This window comes from Chroicocephalus ridibundus, chromosome 10, assembly GCF_963924245.1.
Source record: "Chroicocephalus ridibundus chromosome 10, bChrRid1.1, whole genome shotgun sequence".
In the NCBI taxonomy this organism is placed as follows: Eukaryota; Metazoa; Chordata; class Aves; order Charadriiformes; family Laridae; genus Chroicocephalus; species Chroicocephalus ridibundus.
In genome coordinates, this window is record NC_086293.1 from 598,116 (window position 1) to 620,617 (window position 22,502).

Here is a 22,502-nt window from a genome sequence, read left to right on the forward strand (position 1 = left end):
TGGTCGTGCCGTATTTATCTCAGCGGTGCTTTCGTACACCTCTGACATTTCTCACTGCTGCTCATCCTGAGAAGCAGTTGATAATTAGGGAGAGGGAAGTACGAAATGGGTTGCATTTAGCTGTTGCAGTTCAAACTATGTAGTATTAGGAGACGTAGAGACACGTAGAAGGGGTCGGTGGCTGGTTTGTAAGTAAAATGCTTAATTTTATATGAAGTAGTCCCCCTCCTGCCCAAAAACTTATTTTCTTGCAGTTTTTGCTCTCCTCATGTCTTTATGCTCTGCTGAATATTTTATTAAGGTACTGTGCCTAAGCGATATGAGCAATTACATTGTGATTTTGGCAGTAACGTGCCTCACTGGTGTTTTTAATCAAAAGCTTTAAAATTACTCTAACGTTTTATCGATACTATCTTTGAAATAATGCAACTTGAGTAGCCAGCACATGAACTATGTTTCTTTTCCCAATGGCAAACATAAATCTGTGGCTGTGCCTTACTTGTTTTCCAAGGTAACTTACTTGTGTTTCCTGTTTTGTTTATGAAGCAGCTGGTTTGCATTGCTCAGCAAAGTGTCTGCTTTGAGGCCCTCAGTCCTGGGAAGCGTTTTGCTTTGCGTGGCTGTGACCTGGCATTCGTGCTTCAACGGGCGTCCTCTGAGACACTTTGACATCCTTGTTCCTCTTAATGCCATTCCTGATGATGAGAGAAGGCACAGCGAGCGCAGACGTTTGAGAGACGTTTCCAATCTGAGACATCAGAGTATGGTCCGAGGATTTGGCGATTGTACTGGATTGACTGAAATGTAAACTGGGCATTTCCTGAGTGATATTTTTTTATTTTTTATTTTTTATTTTGGCCTGGTTGGAAAATACCAAATCATGGCACCTGATGTAGCTCCTGCAGAATGCTTTGCGCTTAAACATACTCAGCATCCACGGTGCAGGCAAGGGGGTGGTGGCGGCACCATGGAGGTCACCCGTGCTGGCTTTGCTGCTGGAGCTGGGAGATTGCAAACCGCGAGATGTCCTTGCAGTCCTGAGTGCTCGGTGCTGTGTTTTGCTCTTTGAAATTAGCTTTTCTGATGAGCAATATAAAGTCTGAAGAACTTAGGGTTTTATGGGGAAATTTTGAAACCTCAAATTCAATGCCAGTATTTTTGTTTGGTTGTCTGGTTTTTTTTTTTAGTAAAAATTAATCAAAAAAACTACCCCCACCTGATAAACCTTGTCTATTTTAATGCACTAGAACGTATTACTCTCTCTCTGGACAACTAGTACAGGGCAAAAAGTCTGCAGGACAGGAGAAGTGAAGGGGAATGATATTTCTTGCGGAAGACGTGGGAATCATCTGCTTAGCAGATGTTTAAAATAAGTCTTGCAACTGTTCTGCTTATAGATTTGTGTGTGTACATGGTTTTATGTACATTCTTGGTATAAAGACAGAGTTCCCCTGAAAATACCCCTGATCAGTTAGTGATATGGCAGTATATATGTTGTCAAGTCCACCTGTGTTTGAAATCTGTCCCAATATAAATCTTGGGGAAAATTCAGGATGGATCGTTTCCATTAGTGGACCCTTGCCCAGGAATTTAGTTCGGTCTGCGTAGCTGGAAAGATTGGGTTGTTTGTCTGTTCCCGACTGCTAATTTTAAGGAGCTGCAGATCTATGCTATGTAGCCCACCTTGTACGTTTCCACTGCCTTTTTTTTTATATTTTTTTTTTTAATTTTTTTTCCCCTTTCCTCAAGTTGAAGAGAATGCAGAGAAGGCTTGAAGAATTGCTCGTGGATATTGACCTGGCCTAGTGATAGGTTTCTTTCTAACTTTGTAGGAAAAAAAAAAAAAAGCAGAGGGGAAAGATTGGACACGTGGAGCTGCAGGCACCTCCTGAGAGCAGACCAGCGCCAGACGTATGGGTGTCTTCTGGAGAGCTGCTGCTCAGAGCTGGACTGAGAGCCGCTGGAGCTGAAGGGCCGCGGGCATGCGTAGCGGTGTTGTCTGTCAGCCTAGCAATTCCTTTAGCTAAGGTCCAGGTTTTTAACGTTCGATGTAAATGAACAATATTTTATTTATGGTTGCAGGATTTAAGCTGACTTTTGCAAATCTACAATTCTACTTTTTTCAGGTCTTATACACTCTCTTTAGCCCAGGCAGAAGTTCGGATGTTGTCTAAGTCAGTCAAAGGGTCAGTCCGGGATCAATTCGGGAATACTGTAAGAACGGCTCGCTTGCGAAGCTCTGTGGTCTCCCTGGGTGAGATGCTGCAAGACCTGACCGTAGGGGTACCTCCATTTAGATGAGAGGTGGACAGTCCTAAACACAGCTTGGAAAGCTCTTAAGTGTCAGGAAGAACATTAAAGTTTATGTTTGGAGGGTTGGCGAAATCGAGTTCAATAACTGGTACCCTTTATAAATGGGTCTGAGTTTCCCTTTGTCTTTTATCCTGTGCACACACTGAAAACGCATCCTCACCCCTTCCCCTTTCGCTTCCTTCACCCCTCACACCTAGGCAGTATACTAAAATAGAGCAATTCCACTTCTGATCTCACGAAAGCTAAGCTGGGATGAAATAGTTTACAGGCCATAGTATGTCCCTCCTCCCCTCCCTCTTCCCTTTCCGTCTGTTATCCAAATCCTTTCTTTTTCACTTTCACTCTTTTTTTTTTTCCTTGTATTGTTTACGGCCAACTCTTTTGTTACTCTTTTCTTCATTTTTGTCTCAAAGCCCCATAAAAGAATTATATTGAAAAATAAAGCAGTAATTCTCAGCCAAGATGAACTTTTAAACTGTTCAAAGGAGATTTGAAATTAGGCAGTGGGAGTTTATGCATCCCTAATTAGAAGCAAAACTAAACAAGCACGACAAATTTATTGATGATAAACCTCAGCCCTGATTAAACATCTGTTGAAGCTCAATTTAATAAATTACAGCATATTATTGCTGCCTGAGATGCAGTTACTGGGTGTTTGCCGGCCTCTGGAGGAGCCGCATCGTGATGTGTTTGTGGGAACAGTAAGGGCAAACCTGGGGCTCTGTCTGCTGCGCGCGGCTTGCTGCAAGAGTTAAGAAAGTCCCTTGTTGTTCTTAAAATCAAAGTAATTTGTTTCATTAAAAAAAAAAAAAAAACAAAATCCAGAATCTTCTCAAGGTATACTACTGAAGGGGACAAAAGGTAGCACATAAAACTTAATTTTCTTTTTCATTAAAGAGGATCTGAGCAGATCCTGAAGGCAAGCAGAGGCTGTAAAGTTCCTAGGGCAACAAGACATTTAGCTTAATATAAACTTGAGCTTACTTGTGCGGAAAATCGTGTTTTACAGGTTGGAGAAGAGTACAGCAGGACAGCAGTCACGAGGCGGTTCAGTGAAGCGCTGGTTTAGCGCTGTTGGAACTAACCCAGGGGCACGGGTGGTTGGTTTGACTCCCGGCATGCACGTTTTCCCACTGTGGGAAACCTGGGCATTTCTTGAATATGGTGGTTCTCCTCTCCTCGCTTCACTTGTGCCCTACTTCGGTTTTTTTTTTCTCCTACGGTCCAACAGGTCTGCATTTTGGGTTTTTTTTTGTAACTGGTACAGTCTTTTCCCACCTTTTCCATACAGGGATACTCTTTTTTCGTATTCATTTAGCAATACCGAAAGATATTTCCTCGAGAAAATGGGTTTCTTGAGCCAAGAATGTATTTCCAAGTGTTTGTCTAAAGCATGTCATTAGTATGGACAAAACAAACGATAACCAGCCCAAATCCAAACCTCTTGGCAGCAAACTAGAACAAAGAACTCTTTTGACTGTCTTGTGCCAGATATTTAAACCCAGGCAAGAGACTGTGCTTAAAAGAACAACATTCAAAATAGAAGCCCTGGGTGCCATAAAATAGGCAAGTTAGTGCAAGAGAAGAGGGCCTGGTAACTTTATTCCTCCAGCCAGGATGTAGTTTCATGGCTATTTGAAAAATAAGAGATGAAAAGTAAATCCTTCTCCTGCAAATGCTGCGTTTTTTCTGGGTCCAAAGCGTCTCAGGCTAAGCTCCTGTCATGGAGCAGAGCTCCTCCGAATAGCCCTGCTCGGCGCCCCAAAAGGATGCTGCAAAATAGCAGCTGGCAAAAATCAAAGAATTCGGTCTGTTGATTTGTATGCCTTTGTCTGGTTCCCTTCAGCAAAAACCTGCGAAATCTCAGCTGGGAGGTGTCTGAATTTTTGTAATTGATAGATTATTCCGTGTCAATAGAAATGTAACTTCATAAAGTGCTTTGGGATTTTTTTTTATTATTTTTTTTTTTAAAGTCTTTTGTGGAATAAGATTATCATTAAGCCTGATTAATTATGATTGAATGCGTTCCAGAATCCAAGATGAAGGCTCTAGAAACTACAGGCTTGAGTTGATTGTAATTTTACAGATCTTTGTACAGGCACTGATTTTTGATCGATGCAATATAGAAATTCATAGGAACGCCCAGATTTTTTTTATTATTTATTTATTTATTAAATTTGCATGAATACCGTTTTAACTTTTCCCTTGGTGTAGGAAGATGCACTGATTTGCCATGCCAGGCAAGTGTGCTGCTGCCGGTTCCTGGCAAGGAAACTAGGTCATTTGTACCTCTTAAGCCTGGTAGACAAATGAGCAATTGAGTGAATTGTAACCTTTCTCTTTACAGCAAAGGATAAAATGAAGGGGAAAATTAAAGAAAGACCTTTGCTTTGTTTTACATGAAAGCATACACATGTACAGATAATTGCAAAAGCTGCGGAATAAAGCTTTGAATGCAAAAGCTTTTTTCATAAATCAGAAGTAGAGTAATAGGCCGTGCTACAGTTGCTAATATAATCATGGTCTCTTTGTTACTGTGCAAATTTCTGCGGAGTAATTAGTCTAACACCATTTTTGTTGTTTCTGAATCAATTTGAAAACGGAGCAAGGGCAAGCAGAAGACCTCTGGTGCCAGTTGGGTGTTTAAGTAGAGGAAAGCAACGTAGCGTTCTGCCTGCCCCAGTGGGAGACGCGTGCGCCAAGCCTGAAACCAGCGCAGAGGAGAAGACTCTCCTATTGCAGGGTGCTGTCACCTTCGCTCGTGAAAAATGGCTCTTTATTCAATTACATTAATGAAATTAAACTTTTCAATTTCTTTGGCTAAGGCTGCTGTATTTTGGCATGTGGATGAGAACTGGTCCCTGTTTAGAGCATCCCAGATCTACATATAGATCCTTACAAAAATACAGTTTCTGTTTTGTATAATATTACTTTAATATAAATTGATATATGCCTCTTTCCATGTGCCAACGGATACCTTTTTAATAGAGTTGTGAAAGCGAATCCAATGCTCTTCTACTTGTGGAGGAGAAGACCTTTCCAACGTTAAACCTTGTAGTGGCAGCTGTGGAATGACCCTGCTTCAGCGTAGCATGAAGAGGAAGGACGCTCTTTGCAAGACTTGAAGTTTTGCTTGGAAGCACTAATTTAAATCTTTTAAGGGAACGATCTCTTTGCGAGTATACTTTGCAAGTACTCTGGTGCAAATGAATCTCTATGGTAGGATACTGGGTTCTTATTACTGCTTCTTGCATGAAATGCTATTATGGTACTGACTTCTTTGCATGGTGTCGGTTCTCTGTGTGCTCCTTTACAGGTTTTTTTTTCTGCAGAATTGCATATTCTGCTTGCATTGGACCGTGACTAATGTACGGATTTGCTTTCTCTAGCGCCAGTGGTGTTCTGCCAGTGTTTTAGCAGGGGATTCCCTCAAGAATTCCCCGGCTTCTCCCATGTGGCCAGGAGTTGTGTGCATCAAGAATACATGTACTGCGTTTATTTACTTTGGGGAGTGGGAAAACAAAGGCTCCCGTTTACTTTTTTCTTTTCTTTTTTTTCTGAAAAGATACCACCAGCTCAACAGCTGGTGCCGGAGGGGGCGGCAGCCCTGTCACGGGAGCTGGGTAGGACGCCCTGGCCAGGAGTCCGTGCTCCAGTTCTGTTCCCGCTGTGAAACCTTGGCAACACTTTCCTTTTTTTTTTTTTTAGTTCTTTTTTTTTTTTCCTTCCTTTTCTTTCATTTTCAAGCATTCTTTGTTTGGACTGTGAACAAAGACTGTTTTTAGTACGTACTTGTACAGTGCCTATCTTGCTGGGCTCTGCTTTCCTTTGGGATTGTTTCGTGCTTTTGTAGTAATAATAAAATTAAAACTAGACACTGGTCAAACAAGCTGCTATCAAAATGCTCTCACCAAGAGCAAGGGCTGTCGTTCCACGTCCAAAAAACACGTGAAAGCCACAGAAATGCAGGTGATGGCTTACCTTACATCAGGCGTATACGCCTGTTGAGCTAATTGCAGAAATTCATTCTCTTCACTGCCCCTTCCCCTCCTCTCCTTCTCCCCACGCCCTCCTGCACCCCCTGAAGCACATCCAAACGCTGCGGCCAGCGCTAGTGCTGTGTGGAGAGACCATGACCACCCACCAGGGCACCGGGGGGGGCTCGGGGAGACCTCTGTGTCCTGGTGGTGGTGGGTTTATCTTTTTTTTTTTTTTTTTTTTCTTTTTTTTAGTATGAGGAGGATGATATGCTCCTGAGATCCTGTAGGATGACTGTGTCCGGGATTTGGCAAGAGGATGAGTAAAAGTAGCTTTAGAAAATGCAGCCTCTAATGAAGGTGTCTGTGTGCGGTTTGCTGTTTCGGGAAGGATCTATGGATTAAGTGCCCCTTTTTCATACTTGGCAAAATAAGCAAATGTGAGCATTTTTCAGCCTGTCTTTACTGCTGGACGTTTTTCTAGTACCGGATTTCAGAACTTCACAGACCCCAACGCTAACAGTGTGCTGCTCTCTGGCACTGTCTGCTATGGCAGCAGAGATTAGAGGTTTGGGAAGAAAATTACTCGCTGATGTGTTGTTTGTGAATAATTTTTTATTCCCGTTGCTCTTAAAGAGTCGATGCATAAAATGAATCGGGGAAAATTACTGTAACAGCAGCAAACTACCTCTTTGTAAGTTTGTAGTTATTAAAGGGAATGATTGTCAAGGTGTATACACATACGCGTATACACATATACGTAAAATATATGCACGTGCGTGTGTATATATATATATATATACAAAATTAAGAATTATATATATAAAATTAAGAATTATATATATAAAAATTTCAAAAGAATTGACCTGACTCATGCTCTTGCTAAAGCCGTTCAGCGTTATGCACCATTGAGAGTACACAACTGTGGTTCCCTTTGTACAAAGGCTATCTTTGTTTTTCACGTGAAGTCATAGTCTATTTAAAACTCTTGTGTTTTAATAATGGATTTTGCTGGAAACTGGAGGAAATGAGTCCGTGGGGTTTTGTCCTGATAAAAACCAAATTGGAAATTGCCAAGTCAACTGTGAATAAATACGAATGTCATATTTTGTTGTTTCTGCTTTCCGGTTTTGTCCCTCTTTTCTCAATGTTTTGGAAAAAAATTATAAAGCTCACATCAGTGACTTCATACAAGTAAGTTCTACTTAACTTTCAAAGCGTATACTGACAACGGAAATAAAATGAGCATGGCAAAAAGGCACTTCACACCTTTCACATTCATTTCTGATGCAGGTTTGCTGCTGAAGGCAGGTACTAGCACTGCCTGGCTGTTGGGTGATGATGGTGATAATCATCCATTACCAGTACAACGAAATTTAGTACTTATTGGATGTGAAATGGAAGTAGCAAAGATTTTTTTATACGAAGACACATTCATCTGGTTTTATTGCTGAATAATTTTTTTCCTTTTAGACGAAAAATTAGCAAGCTTAAGTAGCTGAAGTTATTTGGGCGTTTAACCTTCTTTTGACACCAGTTACACCCTTCAAGTGACTTAAACTTCTCTGTTTCTTTTTCCTGCAGGATCTTAAGGGGAAGTGTCAAAAATAAGTTGCAGAAGTCCATATGACCAGGGCAGAATTTTCTCTTCAGTTTGTTTAAGCCTAAAAAAGCAAAGATGCAGAGTCCTTAAAGGAATCTTATCTTTGCAGCAGAGGTGACTGACAGCAAAGCTAGTTCCATTTTCTCAAAACTTATTTGGTTTTCAAAAACTTATCTACCAGCTGAGCAGTGATAAAACACCATTGCTGGCTAATACCACCAAGGAAGCTCCAAGTGTACTGAACAATCATGCTGTAAAGTTGCAACGCCCCTGTAGTAACTGCAGATTTGGTGAGGGGGGTGTAATTGATAAACACTGTTTCATAAGAAAAAACTTTATTGATATTTTAAACCAGCCTTAGTTTTCGGGCTAGCAACTCTAAGCCGTATTAGCATGTACGAGGAACATTTCTGCTGGTGTATGAGAAGGAAATGCCATCCATCAGCAGAGATAGGTTTTAAAATGCTTAAAAAAATCATTTCAGCATCCTTTCTTGTGACTCGGACTAGGTGAGAATACGTGGGAAACCTGCATGGCTCACAGAAAGCATCCTGAGTTGACCCCAGTCAGCTCTGCGCAGGGGAAAATTGTAAAAGTGCATATTGCAAACCACAGCCCACCCCTGGATACAGCAGATACCTCTGTAAATCCATTTTCAAGAGCTCCTGCGCCATTTCAGTTTGAGTTGTTTTACTTGGGAAGCCGTAGCGTATTCGCGTGGCGCACTTGTGTAGCTCTCAGACAAGTCAATAGTTGTACATTTTTGTTGGTTATTTAAAAGTTAGCGCTCCATTCAAAAGAACGGCTCTTTTGCGTAATGTTACGGTATGGCTCAAGTGATTCAGTGCATCCTCTGGGTTTTTTGGTGATGTTTTTGCCCCATGCAACTACTGATACGATTAATACACAGCAGTTGAAGCGTCTGCATCAGGTACGTAGTGTGCAGTTAGGGAAGCTGCCAGCGTTTCCCTTTGTTTCGTACGCAGGTGAACGTAGTTGTCAGTATTAAATAAAGGGTAGACAAATAACAGGTATCTCCTTGTTGCCTGTGTACATGATTTGAAGTGTTAGTTTATCCTTAACCATGGCCTTTTTTTTTTTTTTTTTTTCAATTATACCTCTATTTTCTTCTTCCAGCGAGAGGTTATCAATAATCTAAAAGCTACTAGCAACTGAGAGATTAATTCTTCATTTCGTTGCCTGCGAACAATTCTAATAAAAAGCTTCCAAGATTCCAGGAGGATCACATGGTAATGAATAGCCATCCACCTGTCATTTGTGTTCCAGTTACTCTTTCTCGATAAAAGACTGAAGTCTGTTTTTTCCCTTAGCTTTGCCCATCTGATATCTTGCCTTTTTCCTAGGAGACGCGGTATGATATGTTGTGTTACGTTCCTCAAGCCCAGTGGTATTCGCCACTTAAGCACAGGAATGTAGGCTGGTAAGGATCCGTTGCTATTTAGCTGTTAGAAAGTCTAAAACAGTAATGCTTTTTCATTTGTTCAGCGAGTCTTTGAAGAAACCTCCTGGCTATCCTTTCCGGCCACACCTGGCTACATGTGATTTTTATATACATATAAAAATATATGTGTTCTTCGATTTTTGATGATCCACGGATGCTATTCCTGTAATTTCTTGGCCTTCAGCTGTGCCTCAGTTGTTACCTTTGTCTCTCCCTGGCAGGCTACCTTCCAAAGAGCAGGATAATACAGCTGAACTGCTCCCATGTGAATTCCCCTGCTCTTGCGGAGCTTCCTCGGTAGTCAACAGCGTGGCTTTTTAATCTGGTTTCCTGAGGAAGTGGGGTTTATGCAATTGTGCTGTCTGTCCTTCCTTGCTCTTGCGACTGCAGGCTCATTCCAGAGCAGGCTGATGAAAGGGGTAAAGAGCTCCAGAATACGTTGGGTTTTTTTTTTTTTCTCTTTTTCCTTTCAGCTTTTCCAAAATCCATTATTCGAATAGACAGGTCGCTAGAGAGGAGGAGACAAGTGGGCAAAACCATCGGGCTGGCACCTGCCAGCTGGGCGATGGACACATGGGTTGCTCCAGACTAGCCCCGTCCCGCGCGGGTGGGTGCCTGCTGGGGACGTGAGGGGCACGCCGTGGAAAGCTGGCGTCGCTGGGAAGGGACACGGCCAGAACCGTGTGGGCCTGGGCTGGGTGGGCCACGCAGAGCTGCTCCTCGCCTTTCGGCTGCAGCCGTGGCTGGGCTGCTCTGGTTTCTGGCTGTTTGGATTTTTAAGCCTCTTCAGCCCTTCCCCATGGCTTGCTTCTAGCAGTGGGTGTTCGGTGGTGTTTTGCCGCGTTTGTGTTGGCAGATTTAGTTCTGCTCTTCCCCGAGTTTGTGTAGGAATTGTGATTTTGCTTTGAGTGAAACTTTGCTATTAGTGGTCATAAAGACGCGATGGTGGGGGCAGCTGTGGGAGCACAGGAAAGCACAGAGTATCGTGCTCTGTGCGAGTCTCTGTGTACCATGTAATCAGCAGAACTTACTTCTATTGCGATGTCATAAAATAAATAACATTCGCATTTTATTTGTATTAGGCTTTTTTGATTTGTGGCCTAGTGAAGAAACACTGAAATCCTGTTTGGGGAGGAAAATGGGTGGAAATACGTGATTAGGCTGTTTGCTCTCTGCCTCGCGGGAACATGGACTACCTTCCCTCTGGGGTTTCTCCACTCCTGTACCAGCAGTATGTCTTCTAGGGATGGTATATGTATGAACGTAATATTGCTTCATCTTCCTGCTGGGAGATGTTCTTGGGGAAGACATCTTTTCATACAGTTTGGGGGTTTTTTTTCCCATCTCTCAAAGAAAAGGTGCTCTTCCACAAGCTGCATGTTGAAAAAGCCTTTAGTAATTCCTGTGTGTTCAGAGACAGCGCGTGGGGGCTTTTTTCACGTGGAAAATTTAAATACGTTAGTAAGAGCTGATGGTCAACTGAGGTCTGTGGAAGTTGCTGTTGCTTTGTGGGAAATACTGGGCAGTGAGTATTGCGCTTCTGTCGCATTGCATTGATGTCCCTGCACCCAGAAGCTCTTGAGCTGAATCAAACGAAATTTGTATCAAATCTAATCAGTTTGATGAAACTGTATGGACCGTCCTTGCCGGGATTTTGGTGCCGGGCTTCAGTTTAACGTGGATTATTTTTGGTTGGCTTTTAATGGGCGCTCGTTGACAAGACCCAAGGAGGGGGAGCGCGGCATTGGTGTGGAGCCGGGGTCTCGCCGCAGCAGCCGCCGTGGAGCGGTGCGTGGCAGTGCCCGCCCTGCTTTTGCCGATGGGCTCTTCTCAGTTCTGCAAGCGACAGCAAAATCATTGAGGTGATCTGTTTCATACTACGTGTGATAATTGTCCGTAACAGAAATGCTACCTTGCATTTGAACGATAAGCTGACGATGCTCCTTATCGAGCCTTCCTGAAACTAGTCATCCTTGCTACAGCCTCAGCTCTGCAACAGGTTCATCCTTGTCACGCAATTTTTAATTGCAATTGAGCATTAATTACCATCTGCGCAAATTCCAATATGTAAATAAAATTCCGGTTCTCCAGCTCCTCCTTGGAAGGCTCTTACACCACGCTTGTTTCAGGCAGCGTCCCCCCAGCATCTCTGAGAAGTTCCCTGCTTTTCAGCTGTATGAAATTCAGTGAAAATGAAAGTAAGTTGAGATAAAATTGTAGTGGTAGTAGTAAAACACATTTTCTTCTCCTGGTGTAGTCCCACGCAGCCTGGCTTTAAAGCATCTCCAGCGAGTAGCAGCGTTACCATCAGCGAAGCCCCCTCCCCTTCCCACATTTATTTCCATGGTAACCCGGGGAAGGCATTCTGCAGCCTCAAAACTACTTTTGCTCTTTCATCATGCAAGCTGGCATTGTCAAGGGCTGAGTGTATTCCTACAGCTTTGAATGAATATAAAAAAAAAAAAAAAAAAAAAAGGCTGAATTTGGATGGGCAGTTGTTATTTGGGAGGCCCTACAGCAGGAAAGAACGGGCAACCTTCAAGTGACCTAGTGTCCGTACGCTGCTTAGTAAGGAAAAAACAGTCTTGCTTCATTAATTGATTAACTTGGAGGGTGGGGGTTATCAGAATGATCCGTCTGTGAAGTGAATGCGGCGATTTCCTGAATCGGCTTGGAGGTAGGGGGGAAAGGGGCAGATGGCTGGCCAGGCTGTGCTGGTGAGCCGCCGGTAAGCTCGCATGCTGGGATCTGTTGCAAATCTTGCTTTCTCGTGGAGTCTTTAATGTCTTTTCAGGTATCATTTAGAAAATGGTGTCTTAACAGATGCCTGCTCTTTGACTGTATTATGCATTTGCCTTTTATTGGTGTAGAAGCGGGGATGTTTAGCGGCATTTGGCAACGCGTGCTCTGTGTGAGCAATTTAGGAGCTGGTAGTAAAGTGTTTGCTGTGTTTCCTGCCATAATGAGCTGGATTGATTATATGATCTCTACAGTGCATGCTTTCTAAAATCCGTACTTATGCAGCATTTGCGTGTAGATGTTGGGAGAATTTTATTATATTTGAGCAGGCTAAGGCTATTTGATTGCTATGTGTGATAAGAGTAGCATGTGGAACTGGTAGGACGCGGTGAAAGAATTGCAATTGCTTGCAAGCAGTAGCTGCAAACAAGGAGGAATGAAATGATGTTGTAAGTAATTATTTTTAAAACATTCTGAAAGTGGAAACCTGTCTTAATACAAGCATGGTCAGAAGCGTTTCAAATGGTATCCTTATCTTGTATGATAAACGGATTGGACAGATTATTGTTTTTAATTTTCTGCCTGTTTGCAGAAAAATGTCTGTTTCGATGTTGTCCGAGTACATGAATCGCAGTGCAGTAATAGTATTGATTAAAATATTTCAGGGCTTCTGCCTGATCAAAGGATTAGATTGCCATTCAATTGGCTTGTGACAAGCCGGGAGGATTTTTGTTTTTCCTTCCTTGCATTATTTGGTTGGGGAGGGGTAAAAATGTAGCTTTCTTCTAAATGTGTCTGAAGTACATAATGGCTGTGAAGTCACCATGACAACACAGGGACCTGCATCAGATATTTCCTCCACCCCTTCTCTGTTTTGTTGTTTTCTAAATATTTGTTATTTATGCATTCTCTGAGATGTTTGAGGGGAGTATCTTAAAGCTGCCATTGGTATGGGACTTATAATGATACCCAGCTCTTAAAGTAAATCGTGTTTGCAGGGTTTTCTTTGATTAAGTTCAGTCCAATGTATAGAATTGTACAGCTAAGGTGGGGTCTAATCAAGAACATGAGCGCTTCCAGCAGGAGCTAAGGGTCTGCCTTTCCCACAGTTCCAGCATTGGAGCCCTGAAGACTTGTGTTGAGCTCTTTGCATGGTCCTGGAGCTTCCAGTGTTCCCATGGCATTGCCATGTGGGACGTGGGGCCTAGGGACTTCTGGCAGTTTCGTATGAGCTGAGGTGTAACAAACAGCATCTTTTTTCAGGCATGACTGGAGTTTGGGGCAAGCTTGGGGACAGCAAGGAAGAAGTCTGATCGTGGTCAAGAAACAAACAGTTCTTACACTCTTCTTTGCTAAGGGGGGCTGAATGCACCTCCCAGGCAGAAAGAGGGTGGAGGTTTTTGCAAGATGCGGTGCCAGACGTTCTTCCCACTCGTTGGGAATTTCTAAAGATGCGCTGCCTGGGGTGGAGCGATACTTGTCTTCGGTTCCCCTCTTGGTCTGAGGCACTCAAATTGCACCACTCAACAATTTTCCCAGCCTGCCGAGGGTTAGACCGTACAGGGCGCATCAAGCTCTTCTGAAGAGCTTGAAGAGAATTATTAGATCGCCGGGTTAGAGAGGGTGTGCAAGAAAGGCAGTCACTGCAGCACGGTGCTTAAGAGGCTTTGGTGGGGAGTGGTGGTGGGAGAGCATCTGGCTTCTGATCTCCACTCCCACAGCTGTGGGCACGCGCGTGGAGTTAGATGGGTGCTTAATTTGTGGTTAGTGTTTTGGGGTGACCAAACTCCGGAATCCTCTAGGTGAGTATTTACTTTGGGGAGTAGACGTCTTACCTGGAGGTCTCTCCCTAGTGCCGCCATCTGCCTCCTTTCGGCAGGATTTGTAGGATGGGAGGGAAGGCGTTTGTTTCACACTTGTAACAGCAACCCGTGTAATTCAGAGTGAAGTTAGTGGAATGATGCGTAGTAGCAGGTGTTCTGTGGAGATGGTGTTTCAATGTCAGAGAAGGGTAATGATGTACTTCGAAGTTAACGTTATACTTCTTGATGGCAAAAAACCACTGTAATTTGGGTAAATGGAAGGTAAAAATCATTGTAGTTGTTGTCGCTTGTAGTATCTGTGTGTGTAGTATCTGTGATGTCTTCTGAGAACATATGGATTTACTTGCCCTTGTGGCAGAGTTGTGAGCATGTTTCAGTAGTGAGGCAATTAAAAAGCAAATACAACACAACGGTGGCTTTTGTCTTTGTCTTATTACCCTGCGTGCTTGTTGACACGAGGAGGTGAAAATCTGGGCATTTTCCTCTCCACTCACATCAACCTGATGTTTCGCTTGCTACCACATGAATAATATGACTTCTTTTTAATTTGGAAAAGTGTTGAGTTCTGTCTAATACTGGAGCTGAAGTTCCAAGTAACGTTTAACAGGAATTATCTGGAGCTGGGTAGGATTGTGGTCTTTGAAGAACCGCGTGTCTACGTGATACAGCTGATTTCCTCTTCTCCTGAATGTTACCTGATGTTATCATTTCAAATATAGCAACTGTGTAGAAAATCCAGTCCTATGGAAATTCATCTCGAGTGTATGGGAAAAGATTTCATTTGAGCCAGAGGCTAAAAGCAAGGAGATAAATCAGTGATGAGAACAACAAGTAAGAGCACGAGTCTGATGGAGTTAGGTTATACAGATTTTTGTGGTTACGTACCTTGCTTTCAAGATCCATAAAGTTAGGAAACATACCATAAACACTAGAGGCAAAAACTTGAAAGTCATGAATTTAGGAGTAGTTCAAAACCAAACCAAACGAAACCTAACCCTCCCCCCAGCGACAAACAAGGAAACAAACCCCCTCTTCTTCCCAAGGTTCGAGCCAAGCTGGGTGCTGTAAGGAAACCCAAACCAGAAGAAATCCCTGTAGATGTATGAAGGTCCACTGGGGATAGGGCAGACTGGCATGAAGATGGCATTACAGCATTCTTAAGGTACTTAAGGGTCCTGGGAATTGAAAGGATGCTTTTTACTCCATCTGATGTTAGCAGTAGTGCTTTAAGAGCCCACTGACACTCACCTGAAATCAAGGCATTTGGCTTTTTTTTTTTCTTATTAATTTTGTCCTATTAATTTACTAAGTTGGGAAGGGAAAGACTTGGTTTCAGTCCTGCAGAATAGGATTACATTCGTTTGCAGTATTTTGTTAGGAATGACCTGGTTTTGTCCTGTGTCGGAGACTGGCGCTAGCTTGTAGCGTAACGCCTCTTCTTGCTCTTTCCCAGCACACGGGGACTGTTGGCATATGGACTGCCATGAAGAACTGCAGCCAAGGTCTAAAAATTCTTTCCAATTTATAGGGTCCTTTCCCCAGACCCCCACAAAAAAAGTGAAGAATTCACCGTAGCGGATAAATTCACACTTCACTGTTAAAATGGAATCCTGTTTTTATAGAGCTGTTTTCCTTTGCTTTCCCCCCGAAAGAAAACCCCAAAAGTTTCTGCGTTTGCAAGTTGCACCAGGAAACCAAAATTGAGCATTCTCACTTAAGCATGGGATCAGTTCAAGTTTCATTTCCCCTATAAATGCAGATATGGCATTAAATAACCCTTGCCACAAAAATGACAGAGGTCTGGGAAAAATGCTTCACTGAAAATTCTAAGGCTCTCAACCTCTTTGGTTATCAAAGACAGGCTGGTTTTAACTTGAGTTAAACGTATTGAATGACTGGCCAGAATGCCACGGTCTGGGAGGGTGGGAAGATGAAACTGTTGTTACTTTGCTTGTAAAGGTGATTTTGTTTTTAAGAAGAAAGAAAAGTGTCAATTTTTGCATACTTCTTTCAATACTGCTGATTCCTGTGAAAGTATTTTGTTGCAGAGCAAGAGGTTTCCATATTCTTTTCCATGCCATTACGCAAAAATAATTGAGACGCAATACTTCTGCCTGCTGGCCAGTTGAATTGCTGTAGCCCGTGTCGTTCACAGGGTTTTGCAGAGCGCAGGACCTGTCAAAATAGCTGCCCTATCTGTTGCTTGATACGCTGGCGTGGAAATAGATGACACACGGAGAGGTCGTGGAGCTCCCGCGAGTTGAGTCTCCCGTCCAGAGGAGCTGCCCAGTGCTCCTGCGTTCCCTCCAAGCAGCCTGGATAGAGAAATACGAAGGGCTTCGGGACTGGGTCCTTAAAGAGTTAAGTGCAGAGAAGTACTAACCAGTGAATATTTAGGTCATGGAGGACTAAGACTGGAGAAGGGCTGCACATTCGCGACAGCTGGTGGGTTTTGTGTTGGTAATAGACTGGAGAATATCTTCTGTCTTGTCTTAACACTGGTGTTTTGAGTTTCTAATTGTACTTTCTTTTGCATTTGTGTTCTTCGTTGCATTTGCGTTGCTTTGCAAGAGGTGAGGTGTGCAATGGGTCTCTAAATGGGCTTTCTGGAACTATTACTTGTGTCTTCCGTCATGTCCTACATCCCGAGTTGGAGCTGATTTCCCAAGAATAGTAAATGTTTTGAAGACGAAATAGGGGTAATTTGTTGTCTTTTCTGAGGCAATGCTTCCAAAATTCAGTGTCTTCCCGACTTTCTGCAGGGCTCTGACCCATAAACCACTTCTCAACCGTACGGGTAGTCCTGGCTTTGAACACTGCGGGTGAGTGTTTGGGTGACACGTGTTGTAACTGTAGTCGTGTGAGCAGTACCCCTGAAATCCGTGGGATTACTCCTGCGTCTGGCCACGGCCACGTTCGGGCTTGAAAAACTTTAATTTAGCATCCTGGGTAAGGCCTGCAGGAGTTTGTTGTGTTTGTTGTGTTCCCTCTCTGCTCTGGGCCAGACGCACCCCTAGAAGCTCGGTATGACGGCGCTTGCCTGCAGCTGAACCTGTGTGAAACAGTTCTGCTCAGGGAGACTTTTATCCAAGCACAGCTGTGCTAACGTGGCTGGAAAATAAAAGAAGTTGGATTAGCACGGAATTTTTAATAGTCTTGCGAGAAGGGCTGGGTGTCAGTGGTTTGGAGAAGAGTCCACTGAATAAAGCTTACTGAAAACACTACATTAATGGGGCTTCTTTTATGGTTAGTGTCTGTATTTACATGGGAAAAGTAGGGTGAGGATGAGTAAGGGACACTGAAACACTTGCTGATGTGGCAAAAAAGTGACTGTGTTTCCGAAAGGGTAAGATTCACTTTTGGAAATGGAATTATTTCATGCCTTTGTTCATGGTTCTAGAATTTGTAAATTGTCATTCAGTGAAAATAACTCGCGGTGATTGATTTTTGCTTTTTTTCTTATCAATGGACTTGGTGTTTCTGATTAGTTTCTTGTCTACTTCAGGAGAGGGTTATCTGTATTTGGGAATGAATTGGGTTTTTTGCTTGGCATTGTTGAGAATTGCTCAAACTATACTATTACCATCAACGTCCACAGGAAATGAAATGCAACGTTAGTATAGGTGTAAACCCTGAGTAGCCCCCACACCCCCTGCACTCATGATTAGAAAGGTAACTTTAAAATGTTAAGAAAAGACAAGCAAACATTCCCATTAATATGGTATTCTCTCCTGGTTTCTTATATTTCCAGGGAAGTGGAATTACATGCTTTTTTTAAACGTTAAGGTAAAAATAGGTAGCGTATACTTTGCTGTGTACAATAGAACTTCCATCTCTTCCTACTTTCATAATAATTTTGTTTGGCAATAATTTTAGTGTGGGTAGATCAAGGCAGGGGCATTGCTGGTGGCACAAAGCTGGGGGGGGGTGGCTGACACCCCAGAAGGCCGTGCCGCCGTCCCGAGAGACCTGGACAGGCCGGAGATCTGGGCAGAGAGAAACCTTATGAAATTCAACCAGGGCAAGTGCAGGGTGCTGCACCTGGGGAGGAATAACCCCCTGCACCAGGACAGGTTGGGGGGGACCTGCTGGAGAGCAGCTCTCTGGAAAGAGACCTGGGAGTCCTGGTGGACAACAGGGTGACCATGAGCCAGCAATGTGCCCTTGTGGCCAGGAAGGCCAATGGCATCCTGGGGTGCATCAAGAAGAGTGTGGCCAGCAGGTGGAGGGAGGTCATCCTCCCCCTCTGCTCTGCCCTGGGGAGGCCGCATCTGGAGCACTGTGTCCAGTTCTGGGCTCCCCGGGTCAAGAGGGACAGGGAACTGCTGGAGAGGGGACAGCAAAGGGCTGCCAAGATGCTGAGGGGACTGGAACACCTCTCTGATGAAGAAAGGCTGAGGGATTTGAGGGCTGAGGGATTCTTCAGTCTGGAAAGAAGACGGCTGAGGGGGGACCTTATTAACACTTATAAATACTGAAAGGGTGGGTGTCAGGAGGATGGGGCCAGGCTCTTCTCAGTGGTGCCCGGGGACAGGACAAGGGGTAACGGGCACAAACTTGAGCATGGGAAGTTCCACCTAAACCTGAGGAGGAACTTCTTTGCTGTGAGGGTGGCAGAGCCCTGGCACAGGCTGCCCAGAGAGGTGGGGGAGTCTCCGTCTCTGGAGACATTCCAACCCCGCCTGGACGCGTTCCTGTGCCACCTGCTCTGGGTGACCCTGCTCTGGCAGGGGGTTGGACGGGATCATCTCCAGAGGTCCCTTCCCACCCCTGCCATTCTGTGATTCTGTGATTAAATGGTGGCATCTTTGCAATTGAGAGACAAAATGTTCACAAAATTTAAATGTAGCTGTGTCTAGTGCTCTCGAAACAATGAGCTTTGAGGCAGTATCTGTAGCCTTGATCTGAAAGATTGTTCTGTCTTTTACATGAAAATAAATAATTTCTACCTTACGCGTTTTCTGAGCTGCAGTCTCTTGTGCTTGTTCTGAGCAGGGTATTCTGATGGCAACGTTCCATTAACTTTTTTCTGCTATTATTTTTAAAAAGTAGAAATTGAATCTGACAGTCTGGTGCCCTGAAGTATTCAGCTGACAGCGAAATTATCTAAATGATACGTGCTCGTTTATTCCTGCACTTGCCCCGTGTTGTGTGCCCGAAGTACAGCAGTTTGGATGAATGTTCGTTTTTATGCTGCGGTAGTGCGAGAGAACACTAAGAGAATATTTCAAAGTAGGGAAAATCCTGGGGTTTTTTTTTCATCCTTATGTACTTGGAAACCGACTAAAGAGCTCTCTCAAATAGTATGTGAATGTGTTTATTAAATTAACGTGAAATGGGTTTATTTCTAAGCCACTTAATTAAATCTAGGGGGACATGCAATGCAAGTCTCTCGGGCTGCGCGTTGCTGCCGGTCTGGAGCGTGCTCAGAGAGAAGGGATGAACTCGGTGGGGTCAGGCAGCGATGTGGCGCGCTGGGTGCTTTGGTCCGAGCGCTGGTGGAGTGGTGGAGAGAAAGTTGTCTTGACCTTAAAGAAAAAAAAAATAGTTGAAAAAGGTCAGAAGAAAAGTGTATTGGGAACTTTCTACAGACGCGTTTTCTGCCTAAAACAGTGGTGTCCAACATTGGTTTACCTGTTGGCTCAGTTACTGAATGGAGCTAATAGAGGAAAAACAGTGTACTGTACTCCCTTCGTTGACTTCAGCTTCGGTTAAAAAAATTTTTTTGCTACATCATGTTGTCACCATGGTGTTGCTCGTGGTTTTAATGAATCCTTCAGAATAACTGATTGAGAGCCTACACTAAAAGTGCGTCATGTTTCCATCCTTGCCTAATTTGTATTGTGTCTATGGATCAAAAACCACACTTCCATGGACACAAAAGATAGTTGTGCTGTGCAAATTAAGAGTCATCCTGCCGAAAGCAGTGGCGCTGCCCTCCTACCCCCGTTCCCATGATCTGTGGTGTGTGCCCACGTGGTGTGTTTGGAGCGCAGCTGAGGAAAGCAGAGAAAAGGAAAGTGAGGGCCAAGAACACAAGTTTAACATGTCACCAACTTATCAATGGCTTCAGCAGTGAGGCAAAAATTCTGGTGGGAGAATAATTCCTCTGATGGGTATGGACGGATCTATTGCTACATGTAAAGTAGCTCCCAGCAATGCTTTGAATCATAATTAGGGGAAAAAACAGAAGCGTATTCAGTATGTAAAGTACAGCAGGTGTGACCATCGGTTCTCTTTAATGTAGAGGAATTTTCCTGTCAACAGAAGGAGTATCTCAGACGGGACCTGCAGTAGTTGAAGTGTTTTTCCACCAGCAGGGCTGGCTGGTAGTTATTGCAGGGCTACTGGCTGCAAGTTGCACGGTTGCATTAGTCCAACACGGGTTCAGTGCTGCCAGATCTGCTGAGTTTTCTGGGTTAAAATTTGGATGAGGGAAGTCAAAACGTAGGGAGGATTCAGATGAACCTGTATCTTTTGGAGACAAGAGTTAAAAATACTTCTGCCGCAGTTTACATGTAATAAGAACAATGAGAATTAGACTGCTATCGGTGGGTGGGCTAATGAAAGCCACCTAAGGATACCAGATTTCATGTGGTTTCGTTAAGCCCTGGACTGTCCACCTCCCTTCGTAATGAGTTTTCCACCAAAGTACTTGCTGTTTCTCGACACAGCTATGCACAGTGCAGGCACTTGGGTTTTGCAGATCAGTACTGTTGTGTCATGCAACGATAAAATATTGCTTCCTTGTTTATCCTCTGCTGATCATAGCACCATTAATACTTTCTTTGGTGGTATAGATTACGTTCCTTTCAAGCTTGGTAATTACATTGTCTTCAATGTGTGGTGAAATTTAAGCCATTGTCCACCCTGTGAGGACCGTCTGCTGATGAATAGCTGCATTCGCTGGTACTCACTCTCGCTCCAATTCATCTGGCGAAGAATTGGGTTTTGGATGTTAATTATCCAGACAAATCAGCAATCGATTTAAAGCATTGTTAAGGACAAAGAAAAGAATAAATAGCTTCTGCAAAATGTGGCATTGTGAATGGTACTGATAGTATCTGCTGTAATTTGTCTGTCTGCCTTTGAAAGCGCTGTGCAGAAAGATGAGCTTAGCTTTTTGAGGTGATTGCCCATAGTGAGTATGAATATTAGCCTGTTCCTTCCTTGGTATCAAAAAGACAAAAGGCAAATTCATCATGTGCTTTTTGTAAAAATAAACAAACCAAAACAAGCTACTTAAAACTGGGCCTGAATCTTGCAGTCCTCCTGCGAAGCGTCCCTGGTTTCAGCATCTGTTCATGCTTTCGTGCTCCAGGAGAGGCGTTGGCAGGGTGGGAGATGGGTGCTGAGAACTGTGCTGAAGTACGCGGCACGTTGGAACGAGTTTGGGAGCTGATTTGGGTCGGATTAGGGGGATGGCTGTGTATGCACACGCGGTATTTAAGCTACGGTAACACCACCAATGAATCGATGCTGCTGGGTGGCTGGTGCCCCACTGGGGGGACTGTCGGCATCTCTGTGAAGTGGTGCAAAGTGCCACCCACAGATTGATTCTGATGATGAGAAAGGAGGTGAATGCACGTATAAAGTAGAGTTTGACCTCATAAATACCGTGTTGTGCTGCCTCATAGCCAGTGAACGCGCTCTCGCTTGAGGTGCGTTTTCTAACACAACAACCTGAAAAGCTTGCTCGTCTAAGAAATGCACGTGAATGGTTGTGTGACGCACACAAAGGCTTTAAACCAGTTTTACCATTACCCTTTATAGTTTAATAAGAAAGACTAGGGCCTGAATTATTTAGGAATACCTTTCTGCCAAGGCACCTCTCTACCCACGTTGTCTTGCTTCGTCTGATGTGCTGCTGTATCCAGGTACCTACGAACTAAAGTGGGTTCAGAAATAGGGAAGTGTTGATTCTCTCTTGGTTGTGGATGAGTGCTGCTTAGGAGAGTTTTATTTTTGCTTAATGGGACTTCCCTCCATTAAGTTTTGAAAGAAATTCTCATTTTTTTAGTGGAAAACAGAACGTTTGAAAAATCTCCAGGAACGATTTCCACTCCTCCCTCCCAGTTTTAACTTCTGAGCCAAGTGAGAAGAGAGGATTAAACGCAGCTTCTGCAGTGCAAGATACAGAATCCCTTTGTGCCGTTAGGCTTGAGTCTCTTCTCAGGTAGCCTGAAAATGTTAATTGAATTGAAGCAGTTAAGGGACCGGTACTGGCCTTTGATATGCTCCTACTGAAGTTTGGGGTTTTTTGGGTTGGTTTTTTGTTTTTCCCCTGTTCTTTTCCATTTGTCCTAAATTAAGGAATGCCCTAAACCAAAAGAAGAATTTTAACCTTATAAGAATCCAGGAATACAACCGTTTGCGACCAAATTATGGCAGAACAGTAAGTTACTGTCTTATCATCTCAGATCCTTGGTGGTTAACGTGCGAGCTCTTAGCTTGCCCCAGTTTTGAGGTAAAGCGTGTCAGTTTGAGGTTTCTCGTTCTCTGCGCTCACCCAGGCACTGATGGCAGGTCTTCGGAGGAGGCAGCAGTTTGCTAAGCTGTGGTAACTGGGGGTGCCGCGTCCCTCC

General features: G+C 43.7%; 1 protein-coding gene across 8 annotated transcripts in view; it reads left to right on the forward strand.

The window, feature by feature from the left end:
• The window catches only part of FGD3 (FYVE, RhoGEF and PH domain containing 3), a 113,851-nt gene that overhangs the window by 19,392 nt on the left and 71,957 nt on the right, over positions 1-22,502 (forward strand). Inside the window, exon 1 of one of the 8 annotated variants that reach the window (XM_063347858.1) lies at positions 11,747-11,923. The exons of 3 other annotated variants lie outside the window; for them this stretch is intronic. The gene's annotated coding sequence lies outside the window, so the exon portion shown is untranslated. 4 more of the 8 variants (XM_063347861.1, XM_063347859.1, XM_063347863.1 and 1 more) reach the window with 4 other exon arrangements.